The 19447-nt window shown below is 47.7% G+C and overlaps 1 protein-coding gene across 1 annotated transcript in view; it reads right to left on the minus strand.

Annotated features, from left to right (window-relative positions):
• man1a1 (mannosidase, alpha, class 1A, member 1) overlaps nt 1-19447 on the minus strand; it is a 102919-nt gene that overhangs the window by 56938 nt on the left and 26534 nt on the right. The gene's annotated exons all lie outside the window — the stretch shown is intronic.

The raw sequence follows: 19447 nt of genomic DNA on the forward strand, positions 1-19447 counted from the left end.
CGGATTGTGAGGGCTTTTCACCTGTTTACGTACTTACTTTGTGAGGACATGCCGGACTTGTGAGGACAAAGTCCATGTCCTCACAAGTCGCGCACTGTAGAGGCACTTATCAACACGTAACTAACGTCCTCCCACGTTTTCTCCGCATGTCTCAATAACTCGGTTTTACCAGAATTCTAGTGTATGCCAGTGTATCATTTCCATTTTCACTTTTTTTCCCCCGCGAATGTGTATCAGTGCGTCGTCAATGATTGGCTAGTATTAGGCAGACTCTGGTCATTGGCTGTACTCGAAGTCAATCACACACTCTGATCAGTGATTGGCTGTTCTCGAAGTCAGTCAGGGAGATGCTGGTCAGTGATTGGCTTCTGAACCTGCGGTCAGGTTTTGCCCTGACGCTGAAGAAATGAGTCTGGATTCGATGGACGTCTTTTGTGGGCTAATACGGACTTGGAATTAACTTTACCGAACTGGTAAGTGAAAGTTTTAACGATGTATTAACAACTAAATGCATTTAGTGAAGGGCTGTCTTTTCGTTGCTTTGTAAAACAAACTGCGCCACTTCCTCATGAGCCTGGACCCGGCTCTGCACCAGGTGGTAGACCAGCCTCGCCAGGTGGAATCAATCCTTAATGTTCAGCTGTAGAGGGTTGTGGGTGTAGCCACACTCTGACTGACAGGAACTGTCTCTAACACAGTGATTTTCAACCGGTGTGCCGCGGCACACTAGTGTGCCGCGAGAGATCGTCAGGTGTGCCGTGGGAAATTTTCTAATATCACCTAATTAACCATTGTCGGGTGTCTGTGCTGTAATAAAGTGTCGCAGATAATGTAATACTCTTCTATGGCAGTGGGTGGCAGCAGAGGGATTTAAATACCTGTAAAGACAATAGAGTTAGTGCTGCGCGACACGTGACAGTGACAGTTTGGGATCAAAGCAAGACGAGCAAGTGACAGTGATGAAAAAAAAAAAAAAGAAAGGTGACAGTGATGGAGAAGTTTTTGAGAAGGGAAAATGCAAATGCCGAACAGGGCCCTGGACAAAATTCTGACCCAGATGAAGGCCCAAGTATGAGTGGTCGACAAAAGAAAAAAGACAAGACGGTGAGCTCGAGGCAATACAGCGAAAGCTATCTTTCATTTGGATTTACGTTCACCGGGGATGCTACGGCACCGAGTCCGCTGTGCTTGGTGTGTGGTGAGAAGCTATCCAATAGCGCCATGGTGCCAAGCAAGCTTAAACGCCATCTCCAAACGAAACACCCTTCCGTTCAAAACAAGTCGATGGACTATTTTGTACGCTTACGTACAAACAATGAGAAACAGGCAACTGTTTTGAGAAAAACCACAAAGGTAAACGAGAGAGCCCTCAAAGCTAGCTACCTTGTTGCTGAACTCGTAGCTAAAACAAAAAAGTCCCACACCGTGGCAGAAACATTAATACTGCCAGCTTGTAAAGCCATTGTGAATGAGATGCTCGGCCCTGACGCGGCCACAGAGATCGCTAAAGTGCCTCTCTCAGATAACACAATTGCCAGACGTATTGATGACATGTCTGCGGACATAGAAACTGTTGTTTTGGAAAAGATGCGCATCAGTAAGAAATTTGCCTTGCAACTTGATGAGTCGACGGATATTAGTGGACATTGTCAGCTCTTGGCCAACGTGCGTTTTGTGGATGGAGAAGCCATTAGAGAAAACTTCCTATTTTGCAAGGCACTGCCAGAAAAATCAACAGGAGATGAAATATTTCGGGTCACGTCGGAATATCTTGACAAAAGCGGGCTTACGTGGGAAAACTGCACAGGTGTCTGCACTGATGGAGCCGCAGCGATGGTCGGGCGCATCAAAGGCTTCGTAAGTAGGGTCAAAGAAAGAAACCCAGCTGTTACTGTTACGCACTGTTTTTTGCACCGTGAGGCCCTCGTTGCAAAGACCTTACCAGCAGATCTAGGTCCTGTGTTGGATGATGTTGTGCGCTTAGTGAACTTTGTGAAGACGCGACCTTTGAAATCACGCTTATTTGCGTCTCTGTGTGAGGAAATGGGAGCGGAACATAAAGTGTTATTGCTCCACACGGAGGTCCGGTGGCTGTCGCGCGGCAAAGTGCTGGCCCGTGTGTATGAGCTCCGAGAGGAACTTAAAGTGTTTCTGACAGACGAGAGGCCCGATTTCTCAAAGCTGCTTGCAAGTGATCAGTGGTGTGCAAAGCTGATATATTTCATCATCTGAATGAACTGAACACACGGATGCAAGGCCGAAATGAAAACCTGCTTACAAGCACTGACAAAATGAAGGGATTCCGTTTAAAGGTGCAGCTCTGGCAACAACATGTGCAGCGTGGCAACCTTGAGATGTTCCCACTCACCGAGAAACTGCAGGATGGCAACACTGCTGCAATGTGCGAGGTGATTGGCAAACATTTGAAAACTCTGGAGGAGAAGTTGTCATTTTATTTCTCTTCAGCCTTCACAGAATGCCTTGACTGGGTTAGGGACCCATACAGCTCAGCATCCGTTGCTGGAAAGGACATGACTTTAAAGGAGCAAGAGGAACTCATTGAACTGAAACAAGATCGTGGTTTAAAGCTAAACTTTGCTGATCTTCCTTTGGACAGTTTTTGGTTAGCTGTTGCCAAGGAGTTCCCCATTCTGGCCAACAAAGCTATTTTGACATTGCTCCCGTTTTCAACCACATATCTGTGTGAGCTGAGCTTCTCAAGCTTGACAGCGATAAAAACTAAAAACAGAGAGAGACTGAGAGCTGTTGAGGAAGAGCTTCGTGTGTGTCTTTCTACCATTCCTGCCAGGATATCCATGTTGTGTTCATCGAAACAGGCCCAGGTTTCACACTAAGTGAGTACAAATACATTTAGAAACTATATTATTAACTATATGTATTATATGTACTGTGTTAGTGTCTTTTTGTGTCATTTTGGTTGGTGGTGTGCCCCAGGATTTTGTAAATGTAAAAAGTGTGCCGCGGCTCAAAAAAGGTTGAAAATCACTGCTCTAACAGATACCGTTGCACCCAGACAGCTGTGAGCTCACTACCTTCATTACGCTATTTGGCAGATTCAACTTCAAGCGGCTACCGTTCGGAATAACCGGCTACCGTATGGAGGTCTTCATGGACGACATTCTGGTCTATGGGGCCACAGAGGAGTCAGCTGCTAGAAATCAGAATGTAAATGAATCGCTGCTGTTTTTATATTTTCTAAGAGTGTGCCTATTTTCGACTCATTCACAGGAATTCTGTGTGTGTATGTATATATATATATTGTGACAGCCCCCGGGGTGGCAAGGGGGTTTCACGACAACACGGACCAATAAACACAACCAGTCGGTAGATAAATGGTGCAAGTGAGGTTTTTACTGAATATAGAGAGTGGATAGAGGTAGGATAGACACTCAACAATACACTGTCCGCTTTCCAGAGGGATGGTCGGTGTTCACTTCCACGGTTCGGTGCACAACGGGTATTCCTCATACGGTCCAGGGCGCGGGCAGGAGCAGGGTAGTCGTACAGGCAGGGGTCGGGAGCCGGGCGGGTAGTCAGACGTTCCAGGGTGATCAAGGGGTAAGGCAGTTGTCTCCAATGGGTTTGCTTTTTCTCCGTCTCCTTCCACTCCTACTCTCTCCTAGTTTCCTGTGTCCGGGGCCCTTTTATAGTCCCCTCCTCCTCCTCTGATAGGGTGTGGTCGCTCCCTCGTCTCTCCTCCTCAGGTGTTGCTTGTTGGGCTGATGGTGGTTTGGCGCTCTTTTCCACTCCCTGACATGGGGGCTCCGCCTCCATGTCAGGCAATATCGTCCCTCTACCACTTCTCCTCTGAGGTTGCCCCTCCGGCTGCCACATACCCCCCCCCTTAAATCCGACCTGGGGGGAGGACTGCTCCAGGAACCTAGGGCGTCCCGTCTTGACAGGGCGTCCGCGTTTCCATGAGCGGCCCCGGATCTGTGGACAACAGAGAAAGCATACGGTTGAAGGGATAAAAACCAGCGGGTGACCCGGGCGTTATTGTCTTTTGAACGGGACATCCATACCAGGGGGGCGTGGTCCGTGACCAGGGTAAAGTGTCGTCCCAGCAGATAATATCTCAACTCCCCCAGAGCCCATTTGATGGCCAAACATTCCTTCTCGACCGTGGCGTATCTCGTTTCTCTCGGTAATAATTTTCTGCTTACGTATGTGATCGGGTGCTCCTCTCCATCCCTCAGCTGGGATAGGACGGCACCCACCCCGGTCTCGGAGGCATCCGTCTGTACCACCAACGGTTGCGTAAAGTCCGGGGTCACCAGCACTGGTTCAGAACAGAGTACTTCCTTCAGCTTCTCGAAGGCGTCCTCGGTCTCTGCCGTCCATACGATCCGATCTGGCAGCCGGTTTTTTGTTAGGTCCGTCAGGGGTGCTGCAAGAGCAGAGAACTGGGGAACAAACCGTCGATAGTAGCTAGCTAGCCCAATGAATGCTCGTACCTGTTTCTTTGTGCGGGGGCGGGGCCATTCCCGGATCGCCTCGACTTTCCCTACCTGGGGCTTGACGCAGCCGCGGCCGATGGTGTACCCCAGGTAGTCAGCTTCCCGGAGGCCGAGGCGACATTTCTTGGGGTTGGCTGTCAGCCCCGCCCCTCGCAGAGCTTTCAGGACGGCTTCCAGTCTTTGGAGGTGAGCCCCCCATTCCTCCCCGTGCACGACGATGTCGTCCAGATAGGCTGCCGCGTATTCTCGATGGGGACGTAGTACCTGGTCCATCAGTCTCTGGTACGTGGGGGGGGCTCCGTGGAGACCGAACGGCAGCCTCTTATAGTGGTACAGTCCCATGGGAGTAGTGAAGGCCGTTTTTTCCCTGTCTTCGGGGGCTACGGCCACTTGCCAGTAGCCTTTAGTCAAGTCGAGGGTGGTTATGTATCTGGCCCTCCCGATGCGCTCTATCATCTCGTCCACCCGGGGCATCGGGTAGGCATCGAATTTTGAGATGGCGTTGAGCTGCCTAAAGTCATTGCAGAACCTGACTGAGCCATCGGGTTTCGGAACCAACACTATAGGGCTGCACCACTCGCTCGTCGAGGGTTCGATGATGTCGGCCTCCAGCATACTCTGTACCTCCCTCTCTATCGCCCCCCGGCGGGCTTCGGGGATGCGGTACGGCCTTAGCTTCACCTTCTTCCCGGGCTCGGTGATTATCCGGTGTTGCACCAGTGTGGTGTATCCGGGGTCCGGGGAGAACACGTCCCGGAACCGATCCACCATTTCCCGGACGTCCTGCTTCTGCCGGGGGGTCAACTCTTCTCCCACGGGTACCTCGACTGGCTCCGTTTTTCCTGGGAGGGTAGAGAGAGAGAAACAGAGCATGGCATCCCTACGCACCCATTTCTTGAGCAGGTTCACATGATAAACCTTCGTCGGGTGCCTCCGACCTGGTTGCCGGACTCGGTAGTTTACCGGCCCCAATTTCTCCATCACTTCATACGGCCCCCTCCATCGGGCTAGAAACTTACATTCCGCCGTGGGTACCAGGACCAACACCCGATCCCCTGGGTTAAACACTCGGGGTTGGGTTCCCCGGTTGTACACGCGGGCTTGGGCCGCCTGTGCCTCGGCCATGTGTTCTCGGACGATGGGCCAGAGGGATGCCATCCTCACCCTCATCTCCTCGACGTGGTCCACCATGGTGCGGTAGGGGGAGGGTTGGTGTTCCCAGGCTTCTTTGGCCAGGTCGAGTAGCCCCCGGGGTCGTCGACCGTACAGGAGCTCGAAGGGCGAGAATCCGGTAGATGCCTGGGGCACCTCTCTGATGGAGAACATCAGGAAGGGTAGCAGTTGGTCCCAATTCTTCCCGTCCTGGTCCATGGTTTTTTTCAACATTTTTTTCAGTGTCTGGTTGAATCGTTCTACTAGTCCGTCCGTTTGGGGGTGATACACCGACGTCCTCAGTTGGGTCACCTTCAGCATGCCACACAGATCCTTCATGATCCTAGACATGAACGGGGTTCCTTGGTCGGTGAGAATCTCCTCCGGTATTCCGACCCTGGAAAACAACATCACCAGCTCCCTTGCAATGCCCTTGGTGGCCATAGAGCGTAGGGGAATGGCTTCGGGATACCGGGTGGCGTAATCCACTATCACCAGGATGTACCTGTGTCCCCGGTTGGTCTTGGGTAGTGGCCCCACTAGGTCCATCCCGATCCTGCTGAAGGGGACGGTGATGATCGGCAGGGGCACCAGCGGGTTTCTGTGATGGGGTTGTGGGGCCACTTGTTGACATTCGGGGCAGCTCCGGCAGTAATCCTCCACGGCCTTTTTTATTCCGGGCCAGTGGAACCTGGCCCTCACCCTTTCCAGGGTTTTCTCCACTCCTAGATGGGCACCTAGGATATGGGAGTGGGCTAACTGGAGGACAGAGGGTATGAAAGGACGGGGTACCAGTAACAACCTGAGGGGGGCCCCGTCCCTTATTACTACCTGGTAGAGGAGCCCGTTATAAATGGAGAAATGTGTGGGAGGGAGGTCTCTTACCCCGTCCAGTGGTCGTCCGTCTACGGCGGCCACCTGCCGAAGGGCGTGGGCTAGGTTGGGGTCCTCCAACTGGGCCGTCCCAAACCTCCCTGTGAGGGGCCCGGGTAAGATGGGCTCCTCCGGGTCCTGGGGAAACAGCCCGGCCAGCTCCTCTTCTTCGAGGGAGGGGGTATCTGCCTCCTCGGGGATGGGCGGCGCCTCTCCTTCGGGCTCACTGGGGCTGGAGGGTCCGTCGTTCTCGACGGCTGTGGCATATACGTCCTCGGGGTTGGGTTGGGTGGCCTCCACCAACGCCCGGGCCACGGCACTGGCGACTCCTTCCGATAGGGGATCGGTGGAGATCTCCTCCCCCAGCCCACAGATGGCTTTCTTCTTGTACTTTCGGTGAGGGGTCGTACCTGGTTTCACCACCAGGCTGCGCCACAGCTCCTGGAACACGGGCAGGTCTCGGCCGACCAGCACCTCTACGGGGAGTCCTTCCACTACTCCTGCAGTGCCGACGTATCTACCCCTCGTCGTGTATATCTCGAGGGCGGTGGTGGGGTATTCGCGGGTCTCCCCATGGATGCACGTGACCGCTCGGGTGCCGGTTAGGAGCGGGTACTGAGCAAACGTAGGTCTCACCAAGGTAATAGCGCTCCCGGAGTCCACCATCGCGGAGGCGTCGCGGCCGTTTACTTTGACCGGGGTGAGGGGCATGTGGTCCTCGTGAGTGGCCCAGCATCCGGTAATCAGTCCGCATGGGCGACTCCCCTCACTGGCCGTGGGCATGGGTGCGTCCTGGCGGTGAGGACATTCCCAGGCGATGTGCCCACATTCTCCACCATATTGTGACAGCCCCCGGGGTGGCAAGGGGGTTTCACGACAACACGGACCAATAAACACAACCAGTCGGTAGATAAATGGTGCAAGTGAGGTTTTTACTGAATATAGAGAGTGGATAGAGGTAGGATAGACACTCAACAATACACTGTCCGCTTTCCAGAGGGATGGTCGGTGTTCACTTCCACGGTTCGGTGCACAACGGGTATTCCTCATACGGTCCAGGGCGCGGGCAGGAGCAGGGTAGTCGTACAGGCAGGGGTCGGGAGCCGGGCGGGTAGTCAGACGTTCCAGGGTGATCAAGGGGTAAGGCAGTTGTCTCCAATGGGTTTGCTTTTTCTCCGTCTCCTTCCACTCCTACTCTCTCCTAGTTTCCTGTGTCCGGGGCCCTTTTATAGTCCCCTCCTCCTCCTCTGATAGGGTGTGGTCGCTCCCTCGTCTCTCCTCCTCAGGTGTTGCTTGTTGGGCTGATGGTGGTTTGGCGCTCTTTTCCACTCCCTGACATGGGGGCTCCGCCTCCATGTCAGGCAATATCGTCCCTCTACCACTTCTCCTCTGAGGTTGCCCCTCCGGCTGCCACAATATATATATATATATATATATATATATATATATAGTCCCGCTGAACCAGGATGGTCCTCATAACTCAGGGTCTTGACATGTTTGTGTGTGTGTATTGGTAATGTCCCACTGAACCAGGTTGGTCCTCAGAACTCAGGGTCTTGACATGTTTGTGTGTGTGTATTGGTAATGTCCCACTGAACCAGGTTGGTCCTCAGAACTCAGGGTCTTGCCATGTTTGTGTGTATTGGTAATGTCCCGCTAAACCAGCAGGGCCTTCATAAGTCAGCGTCATAAGTCAGCGTCCCAACAGTCCTGTAGAATGTCAGGTCTTCAAATCTCCAGACTCTTTGACTAGATATTAATTCTAAACAGTGAGGTTTGTTCCCTTTATCATAAGGACCAGTTTAATACTTATTATCACCGTCTACGACTAAGGAAACGGTGCGTGTCCATATACCAGGGTTTGAACTGGTATGGGGAAAAAGCTCGTATAGGTAGGTGTGTAGGTGTGTGTGTGTGTGTGTGTGTGTGTCAGTCAGTCAGTCAGTCAGACGAGTGATTCATTGTTTGGTTGTTCAGAACAAAATAACCTTCGCTTCACGCAATCAAGCGGTGAAGACAGCTGTAATCTGTGACGCTGTGATGTGGGAGTGTGCATGAAGTGTGCTTGAGTGATTGAGAGCGACTGACAATGTGTTGTTGCTTTCACACACACAAACACAGACCAACACACCGATCGTGTTGACACAGTTCAGAATGCAAACATGAGCTCTACTTATTCGGTGGAGTATACGTTATATTTTGCATCTATAAACAGCAGGCGGAGTAACAGTTTAACTGCGCGTCCTTGTGAGGGATTAAGCAATAAATCCACATTGATCCCTTTCTAAATCGGCTCCCCAACAGCATGCCATATTTTGAAGGAAGCGATCATGTGTTCAAATGTGTTTCGAGTACATTTAAATTCATCGTGTTGCTTTGCTCACCCTTGCATACATGCTACATCAGCTGTATTCTACAGTTTACCGACATCTTTAAGCCGTACTGGAGACGTGTCAACGTCCTGATGCCAACCAGACGGACGTAATTAATCAGTAAATAACTTTACTCGCTCACATCTTGCCGGCGCGGCGCGGCTTGCCGTTCACGCCATGGCAGAAGTTTTTTTCAATACAATACCCACAAGAGTGTAACAGTATAGCTTAATTCAACAGGTACTTAGACTTCTGCATTTGCAAAACATTAGCTAGGATAGTGGCTAGCTTGGTTAGCAGTGAGCGGGTCATAGAGAAACTAAATCTTTCTAAATCACGAATCAACAACCACAGCGGTAATAAAAGGAGCACTACAGATAACCCTTTACCTGAAGTTGATGATATATTATTGTTAAAAGCATAAAACCGTGTTAATGAAACCAATCAATAGGATACTGCATGAATATATGCTTTAGCCCCATAAAGGCATGCATTTCCCTCCTAACAATCACCACTCAATGTGCTCATGAAAAGCTTTTCTTCAAACACACTAAATTGTATATGATAAATAGTTTAAGTGGGCGAGGCCATATGATACCTAGATGTGGAGAGTTTTCTTTGCTTTGGGAACATGAAGCGAAGAACAGCAAATGTCATGCGGGATTTCATCGCGCGACCTCAACAGTCGGCCCCGAGCCCTCCAGCTCTGGGTCACACGGAGCTCCCCTTCACTCTTTATTCAGCGCCCGCAGCTCCACACAATTCAACCCGAGCACAGGGCCGGGGAGTACGTCACAGCAGCCGAGCCGAGCGGAGCTCCTCTCCCACAGGGAAGTCAGCCCTGCAACTATAGGTCACGTGAAAATGAAAATTTACCCCTGAAGCTTTCTACTCCCCTCGGTCGGGCAGCGGCACACTTTCAATTGCGTCCGAAAACACCGACCGTGACTGACAGATGAATTAATCAGCCTTAGTCCCCCCCCCCCGCCGCCCCCGGGTTTCATAAACAAGTCCCAAGCTTAAACATTCATTTCATTACCCGTCATATTTAAGTAAAGACCTTTTGATAACCCTTCCAGCTACAGCAGGGCCGTGGACCAGCTCCTAGTTATGCTGCTGTGGGCCTGGACTACCTGGCTGAAAATATGAATTATATTTTGCTCTCAAGAGCTAAAGCAACCTTTTGACCTAGTTTTGTGAAATGTCCTAAACTTTATGACGCATCCTTCAGCCCGACAAGAAAATCGTAACCTCTTTCCAGCTTTACTGCGAGATTAATTAATATTGGCGCTGCACACTGACTCAGCGGCTTTAGCTTAAAACTAGCAGCCTCAGCCTTCAAGAGACTGACAGCAGTCAAAGTGTCACTGATATTACAAAGGAAACGAAAAAGCAATTCTCTTCTGTCTGAAAAAAAGAAGAAATCCCTTCTTGAAGTTTCTCCTCAGCTCGCTGCCTTTCTCGGCCCAGAAACGCTCTGAAGATAGAGAAAGGTCCCCGATGTGTCTCGTGTCGCGAACTCAATGCAAACTCCAGGTCTAATCCTTAATCCTGCAACTTGATCCCGGCCTCAACACCCCTCAGCCCCGCTGGTGATCCCATTTAGCCCCAACTACCGCCTCAACGTAGAGTCTACACTGTATTTTGCGAGGGGTCACGGAGGGGAGGTGAGGAAAAAGTGATGGCTAAGCCTTCGGCTAATCGTGTTATCGTAGGCAGAAAGCATGCGCACGCACGAACACACACAGACACAATCCCAAAGTGTGTTAACCTCTTGGCTTCTGCTGCCGGATACTAGAGAGTCAGCACTTTTTTTTGGTCAAGGTTACAGTGAACGGCACGCTTCAACTTTTGTGCGTTGAAAATGTGACTGGTACAGAAAAAAAAAGGGGATTTAACGAGAAGCTGCGATAACACTCCAAACGCAAAGTAGAAAGAGGCGCCGCAGGTTTCTGTTCGGCTGCCTCGTTTGATCAGGCGTGGGAACTTCCAGGGGCCGGGAAGACTTCGAGGTGCGTGCACGAGTGTGCTTGTGTCTATGAGAGTGTGTTTAGATGCGTGTTCATCAGGCGGTGCTGCTGCAGTGTGTTGTTCCAGGCCTTGGAGGGGTGGGGGGGGGGGGGGGGGGTGTTCGGTGTCTATGAGCAGGTGTGATAAATGAATGTCAATGCTGGCTCAAGGCTCTACAACAAAAGGCTCAGGAAATCTGAGAGTGTACAGCACAGAGTTGCGAGTTGCAAGAGGTGTGTGCGTCGGATACCCCCATTTCAGCTGCTGCAGTGCTTCCCTAGTCTGCGTCCTGCCCACCTCTCAGGAGAGCCTGATTATACATCTCATCAGACACAACCAAATACAACCTCCCTCCTCCACACACACACACACACACACAGAAACCTGAGGGTAGGCCGGAGCAGAATTACTCTATCCATTTCAATTACAGAGATTGAGTATCTGATTCAGACACGCACAATGCTGTGTGGGAGCTGAGGCTGCAGCCCAGGATTAAATGTCAAATTACATAACCAGCTAAATGACTTGTCTGGGAATAGAGAGACACCAAAAAAACATTTGCCTCCTTGACTGGTGAACGATAACAGTATTTTAGTGCCGCTGCAGAGCGCTGCACGAATGAGTCCTGACGCCCGAGATGAGTCAGCATGTTTGCACTTCCGGGCTCCCTCGTCTCGAAGTAAACTGGTTTTTGGTTAGACGACATGAAAAAAAAAAGTCTGTTGAGCTGGAGAGATTTCAAACGTTTTGTTCGACAACATAGCGACATTTCTGAGGCTGGAAGGATACAAGAAACTGAATGAAACACGGTATGACACAACGATGGGGGTGTGACCAAGGCCGAACACTAAGTTTGGCCTTGACAGCACGCCGGGCGATGTGTTTGAACATTCGCCGTCCAGCAAGACACACTGAGCCGGGTCAAACCGGTTGTCTATATGTCTGTCTATATATATCTATATTTTGTGTGTGTGTATATGTGTATATATACACACACATATATATATGTTACACATATATATATGTTAAGTACAGAATATGGTGACTTGCCCTATCACACAGAGGTGCGATGGCTAAGCCAGGGAAAGGTGCTGGAAAGATTTTTCCAGTTGCGTGAGGAGATCTGTGAGTTCATGGAAAGCAAAGGGAAAGACACAACAGAGCTCCGAAATAAAATGTTTCTGTGTGAAGTGGCGTTTCTGTGTGACATCACGAGCCACCTGAATGCGCTCAACCTGCAGCTTCAGGGGCGGGGCCGTGTCATCACTGACATGACGCTACAGTGAGGGCTTTTAAAGCCAAGCTGCGCCTGTGGGAGACGCAGATGCTGCAGGAAAACTTGAGCCATTTTCCGCACTGCCAAACAATGAAAGAGCAGGTCGCTGCCTTCCCAACCACACAGTTTGCTGAAAAACTCTGCATACTTGGTGCTGACTTCACGCGGCGATTTGCCGATTTTGAAGCCCAAAAAAGCATGTTCGAACTGCTCAGTAATCCATTTGCAGCTGACGTGGAAAACGCACCATCAAACCTCCAAATGGAGCTGATTGAGCTCCAATCTAATGACACACTGAAGGCAAAATATGAGTCTGTGGGCGCTGCAGAGTTTCCACGTTTCATCCCCGACACAATGCCCCAGCTGCGCTCCCACGCTGCTCAAACGCTGTCTATGTTTGGCAGCACATACCGGTACTTGGGTGAACAACTGTTCTCTTTGATGAAGATAAACAAAAGACATTGATGAACTTGTGTCCAAGATGAGACACCAAGTGTCTGGCTCAGACCAGTGAGCATCACAGAGCAGCAAACGGTGCTTTGACGCATTTTCAGTTTTGAATGCAGTTTCATTTTTGCATTTTTTTTTCTCTTACTACTACAGGACATTTGATTTTTCTTTGAAGTAATTTATTTTTGGCTGTTTGCCTGTAGAAAATGTTTTCACTTGAAATGACTCTGGAAAAACTGCAGATAGAGCCATAAGCAATTAATGAAACTGATTTTATTACTTTTATTTATTTATGTATTATTTATTATTTTTATTTCATTTATTTCATAATTAATGTTTTATAGGCAATACTCGACAGGCCTTGTTAGTTCCAGGTTCAATATGTGCACTAAGGTTCTTTCAATAAGTTTTCAATAAACGTTGAACCCGTCTGGCCCTTGACTTGTAGCAATTTTTTTAATTTCGGCCCACTGTGTATTTGAGTTTGACACCCCTGAGTTAGATGTTTAAGTTAAAAGCGTTGTAGTGGTGCACTCATCTCTACTGTAAGCAAAGTTCAAAACAGCTGGGAGACTTTGAACGCACCATGGTTGAACAGACATCTGTGCTGGACGGCCCAAATCAGTTAGTTGCGGATAGAGCGGTGCAGCCAAAGTCCTGCTCCATCTCACTCTACACTCTCAGGAACGAGAGCTACTGTTTGGAAGACATGAGCCTGTTGGGAAGCACTAACGCAATATTAGTGAACCTGAAGGAAATGTCACGGTAATGCCATCAAGGCTGAAGTACAGCAGCTCTTTGAGGTTAACGGTGTGTTATAATGGGGCTGCAACGCAAACCCGACATTTGAAAGTCAAGTGTCAATGTGAAGGAGGGGGCCTCGGTCCTTCTTTGATTCCGTCGGTATTTCCACCGTCGCTCTGCTGAAGTGATGAGAGGAGCTGCAGCATCACCGCGGGCAGACAGGGAGCAAGAAAAAGCCATTGAGAGTGCCGGCGTGGAGGGAAGGCCACGGGAGACGGGAGGGGGAACAACAACATAAAGAAAAGGAGGTCATCGGCACAAAAACCCCAGCAGCATCTGTGGCAAAGGCTGCCATTCATTCAGCGGCCTTCTAAAGCACTGCGGGCAGGGCCTGAGCCCCTCAGGAGAAGCACTCGACTTTCACTTCCACACACTGCCTGCTGATAAAGATCCATCCAACGTCTGTCAAAGAGCTATGTGTGTTAGCTCAGACAAAAGTCTAGCGCTGCATTTATTGAAGTTTCTAACGTTATTTTATCTTAATAGCTCCGCAACCAAAACGTACTACGCACAACATGCCCTGAAATCCAAAAGGTTGCAGTATTTTTTATTTTTTTTCAATCATGTTACACATCCTCTAGAATTATTATCTATATAAGTCAGTATGTGTGTCACGTGTTGTTGGGTTTCACATATTAGAAGTTGTTGTGCGGAACTGAAAAACGCTACCAAGATAAAGTCCATTTGTTGGAGTTAACATATTTTTCATGGTTGTTGGATTTTCCTCTGAAAAAGCCCACAGCTTAGACCAACAAGACAGATGGCATCATGGTTCACAGACACACACACACACACACACACACACACACACACACACACACGCACACGCGCACACACACACACACACGCACACACACAATGTTCTCTCATAACACGGTCCAGGACACACTGGACTGGATGGCAACAGACCTAAACATTCTGCCTTTTCCTCTTTGCCTCCAACAGTCGACATCAGAAGTGACCTTTAATGTGCTGCGGCTCAGTCAAGTGTGTTTATCTTCGACAGAAACAAACACACACACACACACACACACACACACACACACTGGGGAGGTTTTTTTCTGGTTGAACACACTAGTGCCTCCCCGTGCTGGCCCTCAGCCAGAACGAAGAGAACTTATGTTTCAACCTTTAGCTTGTTTTTCTGCTGAGGAGCACAAGCAGTGGTCTGTCAAAGTATCAATTAAAGAGCAGCCGAGCGAGGGAAACACACAGACAGCAAAATGTATTGTGTTTCCTTGTTTGGGAGCCGACGAGAGACTATCCACCAACCACATTGTGCTGCAATATCACTTAAAATGATTTTCTCTACATACACAACAACATACAGCATATGGCTCTCCGCCAATGAGGACATTGAAATCCTGTCCTTGGTAATAAATCTGGAGATTTAGGGGATTTCATGACACGAAGAGGATTTACATATATTACAAATCTTGTTTTTTTAAAGGAAGATTCGGATGTTATTTGAGCCTAAATATCTTAAACCGTGATTGTTTTTAGTGTTTTTCCGAAATCATTTTTTTTATTCTCGATATCTCAACCAGCGTATCGCCGATACCACGCACAGATCCGATACCAGATTTTCCGGGGCAAAATATCGCCAAATTGCTGACATTTAGTTCACTGACTAAGATGTGAAAGAAGCGAGACGGCTACTTTTGTCATCCGATTTAGACAGCGGTGAAAATTCCGGAGCTACACTAAGTAAAGGAAAATGTAAAGGACCCTTGAGCGGATCGCATTCACGAGCAACGTCACATCGATCAACACTTGATCTACGATTTCGCATTACAGTGCTTCCGTCCCAACGTCGGTCCAAACTCAAATTCTCTTTGTTGCGGCTGAAATCGTTGCAGAGACCAGAGTGGAATAAAATCCAAAATGCAGAGTCTGCAACTATTTGAAGGAAGGGTTGCTACCAGACGCTCACAGAGAAAACAGTCTGCATGCTGTCAGAGAACTATATTAGAGAACTCTTCTTCTATTGCCACCGTGTCCTCGTTTAAAAAAAGCAAGTGGAGTCCAGGATAAGATGGCCTTGGTACAAACTCCACCCTCTGGCACATTGGCTTCTAATGGAGCAGAGATTCAATTAAATTCTATAATGTCTAACAGGAGCCAGGGCACGGCTTCGGGCTCAGGCAGATGCTTCACTGGCACTGAGCTCCAAATGAACTCCTGTTGATCTGGAGAAACTTAACAAGGCAATGATTCATCTTCCTGGGGTCGGCGTAACACATTCTGGTCAGTGAGATCTGGGTGTGAAAAGCCCTCAGTGGCTGCTCGGTTCAAAGGGACGTGTTAGGAGTTGCACAAGACTCCTATGTGGCCGCGAGGTCTAAATAATTCAGTTATTCGTCAAACCTGAAATATTACAGGAGCAGGAAGATTTAGGAGGTTGTAACTCTGACATTTCCCCCCCCCCCCCCCTCTCCTTGAAGCATAGTATTCCGACTGTGTGTGAGCGGCCTAAACGGGATTTAGGCCGCTCTGGATTCAGAAACAGGGAGATGTACCGGTACCTGTTCTGTTAGGGCAGAGTTGAGCGCTAAGAGACGGAGAGGGGGATTGGAGTCGACAGGAGGAGCGATGGACGCCATCTTTGCCTCTAGGTGTTTTCTAATTTTAGCTAAAAAAGTGAATATACAGAATATAACATCTCGCCCTATAAAACACTGTCATTCAAAACCCAACGAAGAAAGCAGATCTAGGAACAGCAATCGGTCTGCCCTGCAGTTACCCAATCAAGGTAGAATTCTATTACCATTGTGACGGAGCACTTTTTGAAATCTGTACACAATAGGTTACTGTTATTGATTAAAGAGTACTGAATTTAGTATTTACCTCAGCTGAAGTGATTTGTTGATTAGTCAATCCCACATTTATTTAAAAAATACATTAAAGAAATCAGCAAATATTCCCTTTTTCATCTTCATTTTGAAAATGTGTTGCTTTCCTTTGTATTTAGGGATAATAAACCAAATATCTTTGGGATTTGGACTGTTGGTCAGACAAAACAAGTAATTTAAAAACGTTGACGATTTCTGACATATCAGAGACCAAACCATCAATCGACTGCTTCAAAATTACAATTTATCAATCTGAGGGGCTTTTTGCAACACAAAGGAGGAAAAAAAATTGCTATTTCCAGGCGCATGTTGAAGAACATAAATATTAAATATAACCATCCCAGTTGTCTATCTTACGGTAAAAAAAACCTAATCTTTAAAGTCCAGACGCTAGCATCGCTACCACGACAACCTCAAACCTTTGTAACTTTCACCGAAGCGCAACTTGGCTCTTTCATTAGAAGAAAGAGTAAAGCATGGCTGATTGAGTAAGTCTAGTGAAAAGTCTCATGTTCACATCCTGAACCTTCTAACTACAGCGAGCAAAAGTTTTACATTTGTTTAATTTGAACCTGCAATCCAGGTTACCGTGCATCAGGGAAACATCCTCCGGTACAGAGAGCGGCTTCATTGCATACCACTCCAGGCCAGGCTAATATTATCGTCATACATCACGTTCTATAGGAGTTGGAAACGGCTGCGACGCGGCCCCGGGGCCACGCAGTCTTATTTACTGATGGAAGTGGGTTTGCCGGAGCAGCCGACTGAAACCTATTTACTCTTCTATAGCGGAGACGTGAGGGATGGCTGGAGACAGGGGAACAGAGAGGAAGACCAACACGGGCTAATTTCAAAATTAGTATTCGCACAGCCGCTTTCCTCTCTTCCTACATTCACGTATGATAAATTCCAGTAATGAAACAGTGTCTGGAGTTCACACAAAGCTGATTGAATTCCCTCATTAAACAAAAGAAGGAAATCATTAAAAATGAGCCTGTAAGTCCTCCACACTGTATAATGGAATCAACTTAATGCGGGTTTTGGGCATTTTCCCCGAGGGGCGAAGACTGAAATTATGTATTTCAATCAAAGGGTTCTTCAGGGAAAACAGCTATTTCAAAACTATAATATAGTGTCTCTCTTTTGTTTTATGACAGGTGGAATCTTTCACCTCAGTATACCAGAACATATTGTCTTTATTGTTTCCAGAAGAGTAGAGGTACAAACCTGAAAAAAAGAAAGAGCTGGGTGCTGACAGACCAAAACAACAAGGCTAAATATCAAAAGAATCATCTTACTGCATGAATTGAACAAAAGACCAGAGTCTGTTGGCTTCAAAGATTCTCCGTAACACCCGGCATGTATATATGCTCAAAGCGCTGGCATCCTGTCACTTCTGCACGTCGATGGTGTTACAGACGCAAACTGAAAACCCAACCGCTCAGCTGTAGCACCTTGACACAAATAAAGCTCTGGAGCCCATGATGTAAGACACAGAAACACTTTAGAGAAGCTCAGAGATAGCCCTGCTCTTTGCCTTGTGTGGATGCAGTGGAGGAGGTAAAACTGCATTCGGGCTTCATCTTAATTTTCATCGCTGTAAGTAGAGAGGACACTTGTGAATTATGCTCTGAAGGAAACCACACAACTGCAGAGACACTATTAACCAGAGCCAATCACAGACCTTGGGAGTCAACTTCTGCAAACTAATTACACGATGTCCTCGTGTCGATACCTTCCTTTGGTGACGCTCTGCAGTTTAAAATAAGTACGTACTAAATTGACATGACCAACGTTATCATTTTATTGCTGGTGATTGCATTTGTGTTTTGAAAAATGATAAATGTGGTGTTTTGTTTGTTTTTATTGCTGAACAAAACATTTATTTGCCACAGCGCTTTTTTTCTGCAATAATCCCACCGTCATCTACAAGGACATATGTCGTTGTTACAGAGGAAAAAATACACTTCACCTGAACATTGAATGGCAAGATTAGAAGAAAAAAAATTAAATACACGCTGTGAAAAACATGAGTGTACTTTGGTGTCAAGAGACCGGTCTTTTCAGCAGTAGAGGCACAGCCACCTCTTTCCCACATAAAAGCCATTTTATCTAGTCAAGATCTCAGCAGTGACACTACTCTAAACTGTCACCACCCACTGATAAACACACACACACACACCATCTGGAGCGAAAGGTATCCAAACAAATAATTCTCACTGAGAATTTAATTAGGTCAAGAGAGAGACAAGCAGATCTTGACAAAATAAAAATCCAATTCCCGCTCTTATTAATCCAATCAGTCAGGATGAATTACAGTATTCGTTATGTTTACAAACACATGGAGTACACACACACACACACACACACACGCACACACCTGAAAAAAAACAAAACATACATTGCTCCAACACTAGGGTTGGGTATCGTTTGGGTTTTTTCCGATACTGGTGCTAAAACGATACCGGTGCCTAAACGGTGCCTGAACCGATACTTTTTTCTTCAAATTGAACAATATATTAACTGTTAAAGTATACTATGAATATAAATAAATACAAAACACTTGACTTCAAACTACAGCTTCAAACTTTTTAACTATAAACAATATGTTAACTGTTAACAGTTTACAGTATACTTAAATTAATATAAATAAATACAAAACACACACACACACACTATGTACACACACTACAGCTTCAAACTTCAGCAATTATTTTTGCAGCAATATGAGCATATTTTCCATCTCTGGCAAAATACGACACGTCTCATGACTTATTTTATTTTACCAGTTGGTGGCGGTAATGCGCCAATTCGTCATTTGCCAACCGCCAGTACACCTCAAAGGAGGAGAAGAAGAAGCTTTCGCGTGCCTGTGCTTATGAGCGACAGCGCTAAATACCCCGTTGTAATAACACTATGAGTGAGGAGCGGAGGACCGAGTCCTGCTGCCAGGACGGAGTCATCAGAGTAGTGTAAAAAAAGTATTTCAATTGGCGCAGGCACCGAAAGGAAGCACCGAAATCTGCGTTGTGTTTCGGTCCGGTAGATACCGGCCGTATAGGAACTGGTGCCATATTGGCACCGAGTTTTGGTACCCAACCCTATCTAACACGCAAACATTTTTCTTTTTTTTTTTTTTCTTTTTTTTTTTTTACAATATCGTTGCTTGATCGTGTCCGC

The sequence above is a fragment of the Melanostigma gelatinosum genome, assembly GCF_949748355.1.
Source record: "Melanostigma gelatinosum genome assembly, chromosome: 19".
NCBI classification, from domain to species: Eukaryota; Metazoa; Chordata; class Actinopteri; order Perciformes; family Zoarcidae; genus Melanostigma; species Melanostigma gelatinosum.